The sequence below is a fragment of the Rattus norvegicus genome, chromosome 4, assembly GCF_036323735.1.
Source record: "Rattus norvegicus strain BN/NHsdMcwi chromosome 4, GRCr8, whole genome shotgun sequence".
Classification (NCBI taxonomy): domain Eukaryota; kingdom Metazoa; phylum Chordata; class Mammalia; order Rodentia; family Muridae; genus Rattus; species Rattus norvegicus.
The window spans coordinates 135,125,638-135,137,425 of NC_086022.1; the positions used below are offsets into that span (position 1 = coordinate 135,125,638).

Here is an 11,788-nt window from a genome sequence, read left to right on the forward strand (position 1 = left end):
GAAAATTAGACCTGAAAAAGGAGAAACTTCAGCAATAAAATCTCATGCTTTCTAGTTCAGTACACTCTTACCTGAAGCCTGTCTCGGGTGTCCAGGATGAGCAGGGTGGCACATGCTGTGTCCGGGAGTCACTTAGCTTCGTGTCCTGCACGTTCCAAAGGCTGCTTATTGTTCCTTCCAGAGAGGACCGAGTGCAAGCAGGTGCTCTCCTCATCGGAGTTTCTTGTTGGTGAGCCCAAGGACAGAAAGCAAGATGGTCCTGAGCATTTCATGGCTATTTTGAGCCCCCCCCCTGCTCCGAGAAGGGATTGTATAACTAGAGAATCATATGGCTCTTGCCTACGTCTAATTACTGGCTTTCACCAACACCACTTTTCTTCCCCAAACTAGAGAAAGTTGAGTGACTGATGGGCATCTTTCTCCCTTTCTGCATGTGGCCCTTGGGATTCCTATGACTTTGATCTGCATATTTAATTGGATAAAGAAAGACTAGGGCATAGAAATCAGAACCTGAGCAGGCCAACCAGCAGCTGGCCATGTTAATAGAGAGAGCAAGTGGCTCACATAACCATTGTGCTTGGCCAGAGCTTTGTCGTCCTTGTCCACTGTGGTGGCCCATTGGATGCTGGCTGGTCCTTTCTCATTAGTGTTCCTTCTGAGTGGAACGGCATGGTAGATGGTCTCTTGTCCTGGGGAATGGAGACTTCCCACGAGGCTATAACACAGAGGACTATCCCAGTGGGTGGGTGGAGCATCGTGTGTGCTGCTAATCTCAGATACAACTGTGTAGACAATGACAAGGTCATCGTCTTAGTCAGGGTTTCTATTGCTGTGGTAACACACCACGAGCAAAAGCAACTTGAGAGAATTGCAAAGGACTTATTTCAGTTGACAACTTTCAGGTCACAGCCCATCACCGAGGGAAATCAGAGCAGAAAGTCAAGACAGGAACTGAGGCAGAAGCCATAAAGAAACAGCACTTGTTGGCTTGTTCTGTAGGAGTTGCTCAGCTTGCTTTCTTACAGCAAGCAGGACCACCTGCCGACGGTTGCATGTCCACAATGGGCTGGGTCTTCCCACATCAATCATGGATTGAGAAAATGCCCCATAGGCTGGCCTACGGGCTACTTAGACACAGTTCAGGGCCCACTCCCTGAGCCCAGGAGAGTCCATAAACAATAGTAGCTAGAGAAGAGGGTAGTTAGTTCTGGTGGGAACAGTACAAAGGTCCTAGGACTCAAGTTTACCAACTTAAATGACATATATAAAGGTAAATTTAAATACATTTGAACAAAACTTGATTTGTAGCCTTTTAGAGGTGATTTTTAAATGGTATTATTTCTTGAATTCTCAGAATTGGACGTGATATATGCTTGCCCTTGCCTACTCATCTAAATTATACCTGCTTCCTTTACTCTGCCCTGGGAGCCTGGCTCATCTGAACACTACGGCTGGATTCTCTTTTCTTCTGGCTTCTGGTTTGTTAGCTTATAGGGAGGGCCCTTTATCTGAGTAAGGATGAACTCAGCATACACTTCTGTCGTGCCTCTTGCTGACAAGCCTGTGTGACAGAATGCCCTCTTCTGTGGAGCTTGTGCTGGTGTGCCCACCTCCCTCTTCTCTGTGTCCCTCTGCTCTTCACGCCTCTCTTACTTCCCTCCCCACTTCATTGCCACACTCTCAACCCACATGTGTAGATCATTTCCCTATTAAACACCTCTTAATTCCTAATTGAGGGTTTCATCTAGTTCCTGCCTCCAGGTTAGTGGTTTAAGGCAGGGATTCATTTTGTTCTCCAGCAGGCGTTTGGCAAAATCTGGAGATACGGTTGATTGTTACAAGTAGGGGTAGTTTGGGGTGTGCGCTGTGGGCATCTAGTGAGCAGAGGCCAGGGGTGCTGCTGACCATCCCATGATGCACTGGGCATTGCCCATAGCCAGCAGTTATCCAGACCCACAAGTTAGTAGAGCTGAGACGCTGATGCCATGAGAAATGCGGTGTTAATCATGAGAAGTTAATATACCTGAGAAACCCGACCTTAGATGTTAGTGCTCCTGTCCCTGTACTACTGAAATACCAGCACGAATTTGTAAGCTACGTATGGATAAAGCAGTAACGTATAGATAAACGTATAGGTAAAGCAGTAAACACACTGAAACTCAATCTTGTGGTGTTAGCCGAAAAGTCAAAATGACGTTATTCTGCTGAAATCAAATGGATGCTCCCGGTGAGAATGCTGGTGCTGACTGTTTGGGGTGAGCTGCTGCTTGGTTTGCTGTAACCTGGGACACGAGGCACTTCTTTCTGAATGTCTGTCTACACACGCTCCTGGGAAACCATGTCCCGGGGTACCCAGCAGGGCTGGGCTGGCTTTCATTGGGCTCCCGTATAGTAGTCATCTGAAGAAGGCCATTATCACCGGTTCTCATTAACCTGTGTCAATTGGAGTTATGTTAATCGGTGCTAATATGTTCATAAATGCAGCCACAAAGGAGGGCCCCATGGCATTTCTCAGTCTTCTGTCTCTTTGGAGATGTTACTAAAGACTTCAATAAATTAAGAGAGGATATTAAAATTAAATGTTTATGTGAGCCTCTGAGCCCCAGGTCCGTCCTGGGGGCACTGTGAGAGGAGAGTAGCTGGTGCTGGGTAGAAGACAGAAATGATCCCTGGTTCCTTCCCAGGGTCAATGGTGCAGAACACAGAAAGTTGCTGCTGTAGGGCAGGATGATTTTATGATGAATAAATAGAGACCTTTTTATTTTTTAAAAAAAATATAATCATTAGAAAGAATGCCTTTTATTCTGTCTGAGATAGGGTATCTCTATGCATCCCTAGGTGGCCTAGAACTTGATATGCAGACAAGGCTGGCCTTGAACTCATAGAGACCCACTTGCCTCTGCCTCCCAAGTATTGGGCTTCAAGATGTGGGCTGCCACATTTGGAAAAGTCTTTCTTTTTTTCTTTTTTCTTTTTCCCGGAGCTGAGGACCGAACCCAGGGCCTTGCACTCTACCACTGAGCTAAATCCCCAACCCCTGGAAAAGTCTTTCTAATAGAATCCTTATCCTCTAGGAGGTACCGGATGGGTAGTTCCCACCCCTATTTCAGTCACCCTGCTTTCTTTTCTCATCTGCGGGTTTTGAAACAGCCTCTAGACAGCAATGTGGGGGTTCTTCCTCTTTGTGAAAAACATTTGTTGTTCTTCCCGGCTTTTCCCCTGGCTGGGGAGGGTGAAAGCCTCAGGAGGCTTGAGATTTTCCCATTGATTTTCCCACTTTCTTCTAGACCGCCACAGCCCCCTGCCTCTGCCCGGTCCCTGCCCCGTATCTCACAACACGTCTAATTGATTGTATCAACTGCAAAAATCTTGTGTTGCTCTTTATTTCGCTCTTGTACTAGCACCTTTTGCAAATCTAAAACAATTATGAAACCATTTGGAAACAATAATGTTGAAATGCAAATACTTCAACGTTATTAAACTGTTAGCATCTCGGTGAATTATTTCCTACAGATAATTACTTCATTTCTTTATAGCCAGCCATGATGGACTGCTACTTAGGGTTGCTTTCCTGTTCTGTCAGAAAATACAGTTACAGGTTGGAAACCCCTCTGGATTCTCAACCACCAAGGCCAACACCATCTCAAAGCATTTTTGGTTATGGTGTCCTTGTTGTTGTGGTGTGTGGGGAGTGCTTCAGTTTAATTTGGATTTTATTTTTAAATAAATATTTGGCTACGATGATTTTGATGAAAAGCTCTTTGCTGGCTTTAATGAAGGATTTTTATGGATCCATATAACACCCATGTCTTAATTACTACAAATGGACAATAAACTCTTTCATATACGAGAATGGGGAACATAGTGAGCACCATTAGGAACAATTGGATTTTCACTTGATAATTCAGTAAAAAAAAAAAGATGTAAATACTGCAAATAATAGCCCAAGGGGGTGTCTCTGCAGCTCCAGGAGAAACTGTGGAGCAGAACTAATTTTTACAGAGATGTGGCTCTGTGTTTTTTGAGCTGTGACAAAAGCAAAATATAAATTCATGCCGCGAATGAAATAGTCACTCATTTGGTGGGTGCTAATTAATTTCTCTCTGTGTGCCAGAGACATTTAATTCCTCATCACCAAAAGCCCCTGAATTGAGGAATATGCCCAGAGAGGAAATATCTGATGCTGGGGAGTTACCTACAGTAGATGAGTGCTGATGCAGAGGGCTGTCTGCTTATTTGAGACAGGGTCTTACTGTGTAGCTCTGGTTACCCTGGGACTGCGTAAACAGGCTGGTTTTGAACTCATAGAAGTCTGCCTGATTTTGCCTCCCAAGTGCAGGGCTTAAAGGACTGTGATACTGGCTTTGGCATTTAATATACAGTTGCAAAAAAATTGACAAAAGTATACACTTAGTATACTTTTGATATGCACTTTCGTATACTAAATGTATACTTTCAACCTTATTTCAAAGTGCACTTCTACTTTTAGAAAGTTGACTGTAAAAAAGGCACACTGTGTGACCCCAGCAATAGTCAAGACATCTTATTATTAGCCGTGTCTCTTGCCTGCACCAAAATGTCATGTCCTATGACTGCCATGTGCCACCTACGTTTGTGTTCATGACTCTATGACATTTGTATCTTGACAAAGCCACCTTGTGATTTGCCCCTCAGGATGGATGTTCATGCTGTTCAGAAATCCATAACTATTTAGTAACTTCCTATGCAGAAGGTTTTGAACTAGTGTGTATCCAAGGCCCTCTTGTAAGATCAAGTAAACACAAAGGTGTCCAGAGGCCCCTCTTGATCCCCTTTGTTTAGGTGGAGTTTCCAGCTCTTGTGCTACTAAGTACTACGTGTCCAGACCATGCTGCTTCTTCTAGCAGGTCAAACATGCAATCTTTCTGAAACTGTTCTTTTTGTTGTTGTTCTTTTGTCTTGTAGTTCCATGAGAGTATTTAATTTTGGAACGGGAATGTAGGCTCAGTGCTTGCCCAGCATATGCAATGCTTTGGGTTCATCCCCAGAAAGGAAAAAAAAAAAAACTTGGTTCATAATTAGATGGGCCAAAATTTCAGAAACCCCTCTTGGCTTTCTAAAGGGCTCAGAGTCTTTTTCTGTGTGTGTTTATGTTTGTATATATGTGCAGGTTTATGTGTACATGTGTGTCCTTGTATGTGGTGGCCTATAGTCAGTGCCAGATTTTATCTGTCATCTACCTATTATCTACCTACCTCTGTCTGTCTGTCTGTCTGTCTGTCTGTCTGTCTGTCTATCTATCTATCTATCTATCTATCTATCTATCTATCTATCTATCTATCTTCTATCATCTATCTCCATCTTCTTTTTTTGAGACAGGGTTTCTTTGCCTTGCCCTGGCTGTTCTGGAACTTGCTCTGCAGATCAGCCTGGCCTTGAACTCATAGAGATCAGCCTACTTCTGCCTCCTAAGTGCTGGTATTAAAGGTGTCCACCCAGCACATTTCTACTGTATTGAGGATGTTGTCTCTCACTGAAGGGGCCTCTTGACTCAGTGAGATTTGTTGTTAAGCAAATCCCAGGGCCCCTGCCTCATCAGTACTGGGGTTAGAGTCTTCTATCACTCCTGGCTTTCTCTGTGAGTTCTTGGGACTGGAATCCTGATCTTCATGGTCATCTCCCCAAGTCTGTGCAGGAGTAGTAGATGGTAATGTTCTAATGATCTTCTGAAAAACCGAGTGCTGTCCTTTTTCAGAAGGAGATTCATACCTTGACTCTGGGGTGAATTAGGGCAGAAGACTATAAAACTCTAGAACCAAAGTATGAAGAAAAATTTCCACTGTAGGTTTTTTTTGTTTTTCTTTTTCTTTTTTTTCTTTTTTTTCTTTTTTCTTTTCTTTTTTGTAGTGAGACAAGTCTATTGTTTCAGGGATCAGGACTTTTTTAGTGGTATGGGTGGAAAGGTCTAATTGGTCATAGCAATCAAGTGAGCAGAAAAGGGCTGACTGGTTATAGCACAGCACCTAATTATCATGCAGGCAGGAAGCCAGAGTGGGATGGTTGTGCTGACTTACCCAGCCTTGCCCAGAGCTCTGTACAAAGTCACTTTTTAGACAAGGCCAGACACCTGTGTCCTGGGACACTCTTCAGACAAAGACAAGCAGAGACAGGAAGCCCTGCTGAGAAAGGGAGTCCTCCATTCTGCCCTGAGTTCAGAAAGCCATCTGGCCACAGGATGCTACCTTAATAGCCAGGCTCCCGATATTTCCCCAGCACCAATAATACAGTTTATTGGCTTCTTATAAAAGGTTTTTTGAACCAGACTTGGTGATGCACTAGCAGTTCAACACATGGAATCTATAAGTGGGAGGGAGGGTCATCACAAGTTCAAGGTCTGTCTGGTCTACACTAAGTGCCGGGGGAGTTAGGGCCTATAGACATACATACCATCACTACCATGATGACCCTTTCCCCCTCCCCTACCACCATCACCACCACCACCTCTACCACCACCACCATCATGACCCCTGCCCACACCACCATGCTCCCCACACCATGACCCCTCTCCTCCTCTCTCCTCCCCCTACCACTGACATCACTACCACCACAACCACCACCACTACCACCACCACCACCACCGCCAACCCCCATAAATCTTGGGTGTGCTTTCCCATTGGTACTTGGTTGAAGCTCTGTCATTGGACAGATAGCTGTCATTGGGGTTCACTTCCTATAACACAAAGAGTCACCTCTGCCCTAGCCTGTTCTCCCCTTTCCCACAGCTCCTATCTACACACATGGGATTCCCATCTAACGTATCTGGTGTTCTACGATGACAAACTCATTTCCAAAGGACCCGGAGTCAGAACCAGAGAAGTTATTTCTACTTCAGTTTCAGGATTGGTGAGTTGTTTTCATTTCTTTCCTCTGAAAAAATGTTTAGTTCATCTCTAATCCAAGAGGACTGCCTGAGTTCACACAGGATTCTTTTGCTTTACTTGACTAGCCAATGCCTAGATTTGGGGGAAGGCCACACCATGCTCTTTTCCTGCCATCCTTTCTTCTGACTTCCTCTGTTAGCCCTTGTATATAAGCCTACATTAAACTATCCTTAAGGAAACCTCTGCTTCATGAAAATTAGAATTTAAATGTTGATTCAAAGAGTAAGCTGTTTCCAGTTCTTAAAAGATTAATCAAGGTGTCAAGGAGAAAAGGTTGCTCAGTTCTGTTATCCAGATATAACTCAATCCTACTCTGTGTTAATATTCTGACAAGGTTGATGTCACTTCCCAAACTAGATTAAAATTTGTTTTTATTTTATGTCTACCAGTGTTATGCCTGCATGCCTGTCGGTGCACCACATGCACACCTGGGGCCTTCAGAAGCTAACGGAGGATGTCACATACCCTACCAGAGTTATGGTCAGTTGTGAGCTGCCATGATGGCGCTGGGAACTGAACCCAGTTCCTCTGCAAGTGCAGCACATACTGTTATCTACTGAGCCATCACTCCAGCCTCTCAACCCCCATCAGATTATGTTCAAAGAGTTTTTTTTCTTCCCTCTTGGAAAGTTACAGGCGACATCTGGGCCACATAGCTACATTGTCTCATTATTTGTTTGCTATTCAGCCATATTGTTTAGGAGCAGAGCGAACTGTGGTTCACTATCCATTCTGGTTTGGGCCCTTTTCTGATGTGGCTGGCTGGCTGCCTTTCCTCTTTCTCTAAGTTTTAGGACATCTAATTCTGGACAAGGGAAAGAGATTTCCCTCTTCCTCATCTCTCTCTCTATCAGGTCTTCGTCCTTATTCTTTCCTTTTCCCTTTCCTCTGCACTCTCCACCCCCTCCCTCAGCTGGCCTGTGTAGGTGGAAACACTAACAGTCCCAAGGGGATGTCTCAATCAATACCCACACGACACAGTGCAGAAAGATTTTTCTCTCTGTTGTTACTGCAGTAATTTGATATTTGCCTTGCCAATAGCCACCATGTCTTCTTTTAGCTAAGTGACATTTATTTGACACCTTTTGTCACATGAATAATCTTTACCCTGTGCAGTCTATTTATCTTCTTTGGGGGCAATTTCTGTTCACATAACATTTGTGGTGTAAGTCTATTGCTTATTGAACATGTACAGTGCCCCGGGGCTTGGAGGGAGAGACATTTTCTCACCTGACCCTCAAGAGGTCAATGGAGGAATCGTGATTTGACAGTGAGTCCCCTAGACGCAAGAAGCTAAGGGGTTTCTGCTCACTGTGACGGAGCTAGGATTCCAACTCTGGCCTTCCAGAGGCCAGTTGGTGAGGTAACAAACTGTCCCCTCCCCCAACAGCTGAAGGAACTTAGAGAGGGTGTTTAGATGTCTGACAGATAGATGACATCACAAAACAGAGTCTGTTCTCTTGCCAGGAGCTTCAAGTGATACAGAGAATCACCTGAGATCCAGGCTCTGCTAGACTTGTCCCCAACGTCCTACTCCCCCAGTCTCCCACAGTCAGGGTGCCCCATATCAGCTGAGACCTAGGGTTCTGTCTGAATTTGTTTGTTGTTTCCTAAGGTTCTAACCTGGCATCTTGCTCAAACTCCTTGGAGGACTCAGACAACCACAGGGAGCCTGAGAAGGAGCTGTTGTCTGGTGGACTTAATCATCGCCCAGACAAGACACAGTAAGGGATAGAAACGTGTTGGCTGCAGAAGCATTGGTGTGGAAAGAGAGCTGGCAGAGGGGCATGCACGCTTTGTCACATGGAGAGAGTACAAATCCTTGGGTGGAGGGAGGCTGGGAATCTGGAAGGTTCATCTAGAGGGCAGAAGAGCCCATAACTGGAGCTCCAGTACAAAATCAAATATGCTGACCCTCCAGGTTGTCAGTTCTGGGATTGCTTTTATTCCCACTTAGAAATTTCTTGTTTTAAAAGATCATTTTTAATTTATTCTTTGAAAATCTTATACGTTTATACAATGTGTTTTGATCATGTCTACCTGCCATGATCTCCCTCCAATTCCCCCCAGCGCTGTCACCCTGTAGGAGAGAGTCTTTTTTTTCTCTCTAGCCTCTTAAGAATTGTTGGGAGCGATGCCCTTGAAGCCCTCCATTATTGATGTTATTATGGTTAGTTAAGTATGACTGGGTTCATGGAAAATCCCCAGCCAGCTGCAGAATATTAATACAAATCTGGTGGTCAAGATAAATTCAAACTCAGGCCTTCATGCTTGCATGGGAAGCACTCTTCCCAGTGAGCTACCATCCCAATCCTGCTGTGCTTTTAAGAAGATGTATTTATTTACACACCAGAAGAGGAACTCAGATCCTATCAGATGATGATAAGCCACCATGTAGTTGCTGGGAATTGAACTCGGGACCTTTGGAAGAACAGTTAGTGCTCTTAACCACTGACCCATCTCTTCAGCCACCCTGCTGGATTCTTTTAAGTGAGGAGGATTTTTGTGTTTGTTTGTTTTCCTAGACATGGTTTCTCTTGTATCCCTGCCTGTCCTGGACTCTCTCTATAGACCAGGCTGACTTCGAATCCAGAGATCTGCCCGAGTGCTGGAAGTAAAGCTATGTGCCATGGTCACCTGCCAAGAGCATTATGAAGATTCTCCTGCTCATAATTTTAAAAAAAATGTGGATTTTTTTTGTGTAGTGAAAAGCAACATTTCTTTTCAAGTTATTTGCCGATTTGGAGATTTGTCAATTATTTCAAATTTATCTCTACATAGTCAGGCTCAGTAGACAGCACAGCCGATTCTGAGAACACAATGCTTTTTCCTCCCTAAATAGGGTTTTCTTTTAGAGCAAGGGCGAATCTCAAAATCACGCTCCTCCTCCTGGCTCAGTCTGCCAAGTTGCTGGAGTTGCAGGAATGTGGCACCAGGCTTGCAAAGAGTACTTCTTATTAACTTTAATTTCAAAACATTTATTTCACACAAATGAGCAGATACACAAATGGATGGGAACCGTCGTGAGCGATGAACTTAATGTGACAGTAACTCATGAAAATGTTCCTTCAGCACAAACTCTAGTACCTCTGTCGCCTCTGTTTATTCCGGATGGATTTTAGTGGCTTTCAGATGTCTTTGCAGTTGAAAAAAATTTAAACGCAAACACTCCAGTGGTCACACTGAGTGACACAATTGAATTAACTTGAGTTTAGTTTCCTGGTCTTTCTAACCGCGGTGTTGTCTCTACTTATTTTGAAGCTCCTATTTAAACACAGAAATACACTTTACCATGGGACAGAAGATAAGAACGACGAGCAGAGCAGGGGAGGCCCTGTGTGTGCTGACATGGAGGTAATGAATTCTCAGAATCTATTTCCACGTAGAACGCAATGTTTATTGAAGAATAAATAGAAAAGTCAGGCCAGTGAAACTTACATCGTACTGAAACCGAGAACGACGACTGCTTAGAACTTAGATCAGTGGCAGGCTGCTTTTTGCTTTGTTGCTGCTGTTGTTCATTTGTTTTCTTCAGTGTTTTATCATCTTTTGACATCTTTTAGATGAGCCTTGGGCTGGAGAGCTGGCTCGGTGGATAAAGGTGCTTCTCACACAAATGAAGATCTGAGTCTTATTTCTGAGTCAAGAACCAACTCCGGACACTTGTCTTCCGAGTGACTTCTACACACAAGCTGAGATGTGCACAGGCGCAGTCAGACAGACACAGACACACCCGCACATACATAGACACATAATTAATAAAGACTCGTCATTTATGATGATAGTAATGAAAAGAGCAACTAAATCAGCGAAGGATTTGGCCAAGGCATCCCACCCAGGAAGTGTAGGTACACAGAGGCCCAAGTCTCAGCTACATCTGAAGCATTTCTAGATGGCCTGTAATTCCTGGTGCAAGGGACACACTATGGGAAGAGTTGTTACAGTGTGTTGTTTAAAGACTGATGACAGGAACATTGTATGTGTTTAGTACAGATGTTTCCACCGTGGGCATGACTGTGCACTCAATGAGACCCAGGTGAACAATGTTCCAGGTAATGAATGCTGGAGAGGCCATAACTGGGCTTACCCACAAAGCACTTAATTCATACAAATTCAGCATGGTGTCCAAATTCATGGCAAATCTGAGTTCTGGAACTTTCTGGAAATAAAAAAAATATATTTGAATGGACCCAGCTATACCTCTCTTGGGCATATACCCAAAATATGCCCTAACATATAACAAAGACACGTGCTCCACTATGTTCATAGCAGCCTTATTTATAATAGCCAGAAGCTGGAAAGAACCCAGATGCCCTTCAATGGAGGAATGGATACAGAAAATGTGGTACATCTACACAATGGAATATTACTCAGCTATGAACAACAATGCCAAATGACTTTATGAAATTCATAGGCAAATGGATGGAACTGGAAAATATCATCCTGAGTGAGATAACCCAATCACAGAAAAACACACATGGTATGTACTCATTGATGAGTGGCTATTAGCCCAAATTCTTGAATTACCCTAGATGCACAGAACACATGAAACTCAAGAAGGATGACCAAAATGCAAATGCTTCACTCCTCCTTTAAAAGGGGAACAAGAATACCCTTGGCAGGGAATAGGGAAGCAAAGTTTAGAACAGAGGCAGAAGGAACACCCATTCAGAGCCTGCCCCACATGTGGCCCATACATATACAGCCACCAAACTAGATAAGATGGATGAAACAAAGAAGTGCAGGCTGACAGGAACCGGATGTAGATCTCTCCTGAGAGACACACCCAGAATACAGCAAATACAGAGGCGAATGCCAGCAGCAATCCGTTGAACTGAGAATGGGACCCGAGTTGAAGGAATCAGAGA

At 44.0% G+C, this 11,788-nt stretch overlaps 1 long non-coding RNA gene across 17 annotated transcripts in view; it reads left to right on the forward strand.

Moving 5' to 3' along the window:
* The first annotated feature begins 8,360 nt into the window (after positions 1-8,360).
* Positions 8,361-11,788, forward strand: part of LOC102555697 (uncharacterized) — a 60,913-nt gene continuing 57,485 nt past the window's right edge. For 12 of the 17 annotated variants that reach the window (XR_005503783.2, XR_005503785.2, XR_010066238.1 and 9 more), the window contains exon 1: positions 8,377-8,644. This is a non-coding gene — a long non-coding RNA (uncharacterized LOC102555697). The other 5 variants (XR_005503790.2, XR_005503793.2, XR_592238.4 and 2 more) reach the window with 3 other exon arrangements.